The sequence below is a fragment of the Rhinolophus sinicus genome, linkage group LG11 (genome assembly GCF_036562045.2).
Source record: "Rhinolophus sinicus isolate RSC01 linkage group LG11, ASM3656204v1, whole genome shotgun sequence".
Classification (NCBI taxonomy): domain Eukaryota; kingdom Metazoa; phylum Chordata; class Mammalia; order Chiroptera; family Rhinolophidae; genus Rhinolophus; species Rhinolophus sinicus.
In genome coordinates this window covers 13,704,662-13,713,297 of record NC_133760.1, presented here as the reverse complement: position 1 = coordinate 13,713,297, position 8,636 = coordinate 13,704,662, and the positions used below count along the sequence as shown (strand labels likewise).

The 8,636-nt window shown below is 43.0% G+C and overlaps 1 pseudogene across 1 annotated transcript; it reads right to left on the bottom strand.

Annotated features, from left to right (window-relative positions):
• Positions 1–1,398: 1,398 nt before the first annotated feature.
• LOC109457199 (merlin) lies at positions 1,399–3,258 on the bottom strand (annotated as a pseudogene). Its single transcript, XR_012490479.1, has 2 exons — positions 3,019–3,258; positions 1,399–2,898 (listed from the first exon to the last, which is right to left on the bottom strand). The product of XR_012490479.1 is annotated as a merlin (transcript).
• Positions 3,259–8,636: the final 5,378 nt, after the last annotated feature.

Here is an 8,636-nt window from a genome sequence, read left to right as displayed (position 1 = left end):
CTATACAGTAATTATTGATAGATATGTAGTTATTGCTTTTATTGTTGTCTGTTTTTGTAGTTCTCTTTCTTTCTTATTCTTTTGTTCTCTTCTCTTGTATGCTGATGAGTTTCTATAGTGTTATATGAACCCAAACAGGCCCACACCAAGACACACCATAATTAAAATGCCAAAACTTAAAGACAAAGAGAAATTTAAAAGTAGCAAGAGAAAAGTAGTTAGTCATCCACAATGGAGATCCCATAAGACTATCAGCTTTTTCTTTTTCTGCCCCCCACCTTTCTCCCATTCCCTCCCACCCCAACTCCAGTTCAAGTCATTGTTTCTAAGTCTAGTTGTGTAGAACACAGCTCCCTGACCCACGCTGGTATTTTGAGCCTTGTGTTTCCCCCAGCTGAGGCAGTTGGTTGCCAGTGGTCAGCCAGCCGCTCATGGCAGCACACGATAGTCCATGGCAGCACACAGTAGCCCACGGCAGCTCACAGCAGCCCAGCTCCGGGGAGAGCTGTTATTCATAATCTTCGCTTGTAGAGGGCGCAGCTCACTGGCCCATGTGGGAATCCAACCAGCAACCTAGGTGTTTGGAGCTTGGTGCTCCAACCACCTGAGCCACCGGACCAGCCCTATCAGCTATTTCAACAGAAACTTTGCAGTTTGGATTCCTTTATCTTTATTTATTGTATAGCTCTTATAGATTTTTAGTTTGTAGTTACCATGTGCTTCATGTATGCCATTTATGTTTTTAGCATTCTATTTTAATGTGATGGTATCTTAAATTTGAATACATTCTAAATCACTACAATTTTTATTCACCCCCTCCACATTGTTTTTATCATTTTTAAACTTCTTTTGCATGTTTTTTTCTGTCCTTTAATTTATTTTTGTAATTACACAGTACCTTCTAATTTTTCTTTTAACCTTTTTGTTAGCTTTACACTTTGTTGATCCACTGCTTTTATTGTTTGCCCTTGTCAGTGATATTTTTTTTAATTTCTTATTTTCTTATTCATTTTTTATTTTTTTCTTTTCTACTTAAAGAAGTCCCTTTAACATTTCTTGTAATACTGATTTGGTGGTGATGACCTTCTACAGTTTTTTCTTGCCTGGGGAATTCTTTATCACTCCTTTGATTCTAAATGATAGACTTTCTGGGTAATCTTGGTTGCAGACTTTTTTTTTTTGGATGAGGAAAGACAAATATTTCTTAAGAAATTTAAAGACTCAGGTCTGGAGAACTAGAACCCCATGAGAGAAATCTCTGCAGGGCCATAGTTCAAGGCAATCCCACATGAAGGGGGTTGGGCTCTCCACTCAGCTGGGGGAAGGTCCAGAGCTCCATGGAACCTCCCAGCCAGCCCACCTACAGGTGGCTCCCACAGTGTCTGACCCATCCTGCCGGTGCTGGGAGCAGCAGAAGTGGCAGATCCAGGGGTGGCTGAGTCACCCGCTAGAGCTCTTCAAAGAAGGCCACTTGGGATTTGGCGCTCTGCAAGGTGAGTTTGAGGGCTCAAATGCAGATAGGTCTTCTGCCTTGGGCTTGAGGCTTTTTAATGGTATTGTGCTTGCTGCTGGTGCCAACCCCGTTGGAGTTCTCGTTATGCAGACTATCCAAGGCTGTCTCCCTCTCTTTCAGTTTCAGGGCCTCAATCTCAGTCTTGAGTTTATTGAGCTGCTCCCGCAGATGCTTCCTCTTCTCCATATACTCCACTTTCTCTTTCTCTATCTCCATGGAAAGCCACTTCATGTCAGTATCCTTGAAGTCGAACGACAGGCTGTCACCAATGAGATTGAAGTTTGGTATGTCAGGAGGCAAAGATGCTGGAATTGGGTTCACGGACGGGTATGTGGGCTTGGTGGTGATTCCAGGACTTTTGCTTGGCTCTTCGCGAGCTTCCGACACGTCCTGCTTCAGCTGATCAGCCTCCTCGGCCCTCCTCTCTGACTCCTCAGCCATCTTCAGTGCCAGGACCTCAGCCTCTAGCACCTTCTGTTCCATCAGGAGTTTCTCTTCCTCCATCCGAATGGCCATGGCCTTGATGCGTTGCATTTCCTGTTCAGCCTCTGCGGCCTTCTGTGCCAGGAGTTTTGTCTCCTCCTCAGTGATTTGGGCTTTTTCTGCCAACAGGTCAGCCGTCTCTTCAGACCGCATGAGTGCTTCGTTGGCCATTGTCACTTATTCTTTCATCTGCAACAGCCTCCTCTCCAACTTGCCCCTCGTGAGTTCAGCCTCCTCCCTCATCTTCTTCTCTCAAGCAAGGCGCTGCTCCTCCATCTCTTTCTAGCTTTCTCTTCCCTGGGCTTTCATCTGCTGAACTTCCAAAGAATCGGCCTTCCTTCTCTTCATGAAAGGGTCATGGTTCCCAATACAGAGCTGAAGAATCAGTTTATTAACATGAAGCTTTGAGGAGTTAAACTTGAAGATATCAATTTTCTTATCCAATGGTTTAATCATAAACTCCTTGTCACTGTATAAGATGTTTCGGATTTCATTCCATGGGAAGGAGATCTTGGGGTCAGCCTGTTCTCAGAGTCATAGATGTGAAGCCCCAGAGCATCCACTCCAAGCAGCAGCTCTGTGCCCTTTTTATTCCGGATTGCAAAGTAGTTCACGCCGTACATCTCCAGGTCCTGAGCTACCTTCAAATATTCCATTTCAGTTTCATCCCTGGCTCGGCCTCGGTGTTCTGTGTACCAGGTTGTAATCCTCTCCTCCCACATTTCTGGAGTCATTTGATACAGATTTATTACGTTTTTGGGAAGCAATTCCTCTTGGGCCCAAAATCCCTGCTTGTGAACAGAGGGGTCGTAGTCATCGTACTTAGCCTGGACGGCGTAAGAAGCCAGGAGCACAGAAGCCTTGGGAGGGCAGCAGATCTTTTCATCTAAAGTCTTCTTTACCTGCCAGAAGAATAAATGTGTGATCTCCTGAACCAGCTCCTCCTTGGCATTCTCAGGATAAAATTTGGCGAGGAAGTGAAAGGTGACTGGCTCTTCCTTTGAAACATCATAATCCAGCACCTTCTTGTCCATTTTGAGCCAGGCCACGGTGTCCTTGATTGTGTACTGCAGTCCAAAGAACCAGGATTCCCGAAGCCCCACGGTCTGGCACACCAAATCAAATAGGCCCTTCCCTTTCCACTTCATCTCGCAATTAAACTCCATCTCAGTGTCCATGGTGACGATTTGCATAGTGAACATCTTGGGCTGCTTCCTCTTGAGTGAGCTGAAGCTCATGAGGGAAGCGATGGCCCCGGCCATGGTGGGGGGCTTAGGCCTGGGACCCTCGCATCCCGAGGCCAGAGCTTTGGGACTGTTAGCCCCCCTGGATGAGCTGCATAGGCCTCAGGGCCACCATGGTGGCTGGTCGGCCAGCCTGGGAGCTGTCTGAGCCGTGGGGGCCCCAAGCGGCCAGCATGGGCCGTGAGGACCCTGCCCCAGAAGCGGAAAGGGAGAGTTGTGGTCTGAGACCCTACAGCTGTAGGAAGGGAACGCCTGGTTGTAGACTTTTGCCTTTCATCACTTTGACTATTTCATGTTATTCTCTTCTGGCCAGCAAAGTTTCTGTTAAAAAAGCTGATAGTCCTATGGAAGCTCCATTGACTATTTTTCTCCTGCTACTTTTAAGATTCTCTGTCTTTAACTTTTGGTATTTTAATTATGGCATCTTCGTGCGGGCCCATTTGGATTCATATTGTTTGGGATTCTCTGTCCTTTTTGGACTTGTATGTCTATTTCCATTGCCAGATTAGGGAAGTTTTCAGTCATTATTTCTTCAAATAGGTTTTCAATCCCTTCTTCTCTTCTTCTTCTGGGACCCCTATTATGTGAATGTTGGTATGCTAGATGTTGTCCCAGAGGTTCCTTAAACTGTCCTAATTTTTAGGATTCTTTTTTTCTGTTTGCTATTTTGATTGGGTGACCTCTGCTACCTTGTCTTACAGATTGCTGATTTGATCCTGTACTTCATCTCATTGGCTGTTGATTCCCTCTAGTGCATTCTTCATTTCAGTTATTATAATCTTCAGTTATGATTGGTTTTTATTTTTATAATAGCTTTTTTCTTCTTTTTTTTTAGAAGGGCACAGTTCACAGTGGCCCATGCAGGGATCAAACCGACAACCTTGGTGTTATTAGCACCACGCTCTGACCAACAGAGCTAACTGGCCATCCTCTATAATCTCCTTTTTTGATGGTTTCTTTGTTGAAGTTCTCACTGAGTTCTTTTATTCTACTCTGAAGTTCATTGAGCATTGTTGTTACCAGTGTTTTGAACTCTGTAGATTGCTTGCCTCATTTTGTTTTCTTTTTCTGGAGGTTCCCCCCTCCCCATTCTTTCATTTTGGATATGTCTCCTCATTTTGGCTCACTTGCTGTATTTGTTTCTACTTGTATGTATTTAGTAGATCCACTACATCTCTTAGTCTTTGACAAAGTGGCCTTATGTAGAAGGTGCCCTCTGAGGCTCAGGGGCAGACTCCCTTTCAACTGAGCTGGGTGCTCCAGGGGTGTCTCCTGAGTGGGTTGTGTTTACCCTCCTGTTGTAGTTGGACCTCAATTGCTCCTGGCACATCAATGGGTGGGTTTGACTCTCAGGATGACTGGATCTGAGGGCTGTGACTACAGAAAATGAGCTTTCATGTGTAGGCTGACCCTATGGAGCAGAAGTCACTTTAGTGGGGTCCTGATGCCAGCTGAGGCCCCTTCCATGTGTCAGTTGTGGATGATTGGGTGGTGCTCTGGTGCAGTCTGAATCTTGTTACCAAGTGTGTTGGGTCTGGAGACTCTTGGGAGGGTCTCCTGTGTAGGCCAAGGTCAGTCACCACTTGTATAGGGCTGGAGCCCCTTAGTAGAAGCTACAAAGTGATCTATGATTGGTTGCTAATTGTGTTGTGCACAGAGGTGCTTGGGAGAGGATACACTGTGAACCACGGCCAGCTGCCAATTCTGTGGGCTTGGTGCCCTTTGGTGGGCATTACAATGCAAGCTGAGGCCAGCTGCCACTTGTGCCTGGCTTGTTGTCGCTTAGTTGGGAGTTGTTATAGGCCAGGACTGGCTGCTGCTCATGCCATGTTTGGAGCTGCCTGATGGGAGTTAAAATGCAACTTGAGTCTGGTCACCACTTGTGCTAGGTTTGGACCCATTTGGCAGGAACTTCAATGTACATAAAGGTTGGCTGCTGCTTATATGGGGTTTGTGTACCTTTGAGACAGTCTGTAGCATGAGGGCAGCCACCACTTGTGAGGGATTTGAAGACTTTTGAGAAAGTCTGCAGCACAAGCCTAAGACAGTCACCACTTGCTTGGGGTTTGTGGTCCTATGAATGAGTCTGCAGCATGAGCCAAGGCAGTCTGTTCCTGCGAAGGAGCTGCTGGAAGAGGCTCAGGCTGGGCAAGTGAGTGGGTGGGGCAAACAGTATTAGCCAGAGCACAGATTTGATGCCTACCTGTGCCAGGCTGGCTGGCTGAAAGGAGAGCTCAACAAAGGAAGTTCCTGCCAGCACTTCTGTCCCCAGAAGGATGCCCCACCCCCTGCTTGCCAGCCCGCAGCTGAAGTTAGTCAATTTAGTTCCCTCCTGTATGTCCCTGGTCCTTCTTGAGCTGTTCCCCCTGCACTGGAGCTTGGAGTGAGTGAGTCTGTGCACTAGCCCCTTAAGAGCAGCATATGTTGGTCTCCCATAGCCCTTTCTCTCTCTGGCACACAATTCCCACTGGTTTTCACAGCCTGATGTTATGGGGATTCCTCTTCCTGGCACTGACGCCCTGGGCTGGGGAGCCTGGTGTGAGGATGGGACCTCTCGCTCCTCAGGGGACCTCCACAACTAAGATATCTCTCCCATTTCTTAATCACACCATGGATATGGGACCTGCCCAATCTGCATCTCTGCCCCTCCTGCCAATCTTAACATATATTTTTTATATCCTTAGTTATAGGAATTTTATTCAGCTAGTCTTCAGGTGGTTCTGTGATGGCAGTTCTATATAATTTAGTTGTAATTTTGATGTGATCATGGGAGGAGGCAATCCCAGCATTTACCTAATCCCCCATCTTTTTTTCCTTCATTATGCATTTTACGTATCAATATGTGCATGTTTCATTTTTACAGTTATAAATTTTCTAGTCTGTTATAACTAATTCCCCATCTTGACCAGAAGTCAAAATAGCAGTGCTTAAAGAGTGGTTTGGGAAATTCTAGGCATCCCTTAGATCAAAATTATTTACATAATAATTCCAAGACTTTACTTTCCTTTTTCACGCTCATTTTCTCATGTATAAAGTGGGGTTTCCCAGTCTACATGACCTGTGACATTGCTACAAACTGAATGCAGAAGCAAATGAGAATCCATCTTCCATTAAACCATTAAAGGTATTTGCAAAAGTGTACAACAATGCCACTCTTCCCATTAAGTATTTTTGTTTTAGAAAATAATTATTTTTCATAAAATGCTACTTATGTTAACATTTAATAAATGTATTAATTTTTAAATGAATTTAAAAGTTTTAAAAATTTCAGTTTGAGAATTGCTGTTGCAAAATGCTCCACTGTCTTAGGTCAGATTCCCTGGAACACAGAACGTGACATGGAAATTTATGATGAGGGTTATTAGGAAGAGCTGTTGGGAATATTATTTGTAAGGAAATGAGGGAAGCAGAATTGAGTGGAAGGTAAAACTGAACTGTGATGCAGTTGTAATCCTTTGGGGAGGTCTAGAACTAAGATGGCTCTTCAGACTTGTTCTAAATTGAGCCAAGGGGGGCCAGGATGCCTTTCATAATGCAGCTGGCTTCATCCAAGAGAAATTCCTACTTAGAGGAACTTGTGAGTTGTCAGTAGTCCAGATTCTCAGCAGTTGGTAGCACAAGTGCCTCAGTGCTGAGGGGGGAATCTTGACAGCTCTGAGGCGTAGGTTACACTCTAGAGTTCCCTTAGAGATAAGGCTGAAATCACTCATGGCAGGCTATGGCTGGTATCACACCCTTGACTTATCCCTCTTTCCTGTCCTGCTTCCTCCACACCTTTACCCTTCTTACTGGGAGAACTTCCTTAACAAATCACTTGCATAGGAATTCTCATCTCTAGTCTGCTTCTGGGAAACACAAGCTAAAAGAAGGTCCACAGCAGATCTCAATTCCATCCTCCAATCTTTTGTTTCTCCCTAGTCTGTTTCATTTTTAGCAAATGGTTAACCAACCAGACAGCTGTTCTCCATAAAAATGTAGGAGGTATTCTTTATCTCTCTCCCTCATCTTTCATGTCAGCAAACTTCAAATAAAGTTTGAAATATAGAACAGAAATTCTCCAGGCAGCAGCTCCCATGTATCCAAGTAAAGAGGGATTTATTGTGGTTTAATAATTTTTTCAGAGGTTATCTCAGTCACTTATACCTTATTTCTACTCCTTAGGAGAGTGAAAAAATTTAACTTACAGAGACCAGATCATCTTCTCATTGACATACGATCAGTAAGACACCCTTCCTAGACTTGAGATTCAGGTTTACTCTCTGGCATTTTATCTCACTCAATAAGCACAGCCACTATTAATGGGAGAGGACAAAAGAGGCACCTAAGGTAGTCCCTATGGACCATAAATGAAATTTAAAATTTTTCTGTTGACTACAAAGCAATGTAAAGAAAGGGGCAAAGGATTCAAATGAAGCATGAGCCAAATAAATAAACATGAAGAAGAAAATCAGAGAGACAAGTTATAGTTTAGACAAAGCAAAACAATCCAACAAAATATCTTGGAACTAAACATATTTACATAGGTTTTCTTGTGTAGGTAACACATGAACTTTGAAAACTATTTTTATAAAGTCTACACAAATTAGGTGCACTCTCATAATTAGACTGAGCATAAAACCTATTAAAGAAGAGACTATGAAATGACAATACTCATTTAGATATTTAAGTTCTGGTAAGTTGTTCTTTTCATAAAAATCAGTCCCTCTTATTTACAATTATAAATCACCGTCGATCTTCAAAAATAGCTAATAATAGTAAAAACAAATATAGTCATGTTTGTACGTCACTAGTTTGAGAGAGAAATATTGAGTTTTGTGCAATCAGCTTCAAACAAATGCAGGTGACATTCAAACATTTAATGCTGAAGTTCCCTTTTGATAAATATCCCCAATCTTTACTCCTTTTAAAAATGGTGCTGATTTTATTTTTGTGTATCAAATAATATCGTAGAGATGGCATAATAAAATTATTGAAAAATTATTTTATTAATTTTATTAAGTAAGGGTTGGTTCCTGTATTGTTATAGAGAATGAGGTCCTCTTAGAGGAACTCTATTATTACTGCTCAGGGTCTGAGACCACCACCACTTCCAACCAAAACTAGATAGGTTGTATAAGTCAAGGGTCATGGAAGGAATAAAATGGTCTGTAGAGTAAGAGTGAAGCAATTTTACAAAATTGCTTATGGCCACTACAAGAAAATAAAAGGTTTTCTCATTTCAAAATATTGTAAACAACTAACAATGATATTAATGCCTATGCAGGTTGTATGGAAACTTGCAGGGCAAGAAAAGTACTATCTCTGAATCAATTTCTCAGGAAAATCTTATTCTCTTCACAATGTCTCAAAACATATTACTAATTAGTTAGCTATGAATCCAACAAATCTGTTTTCAA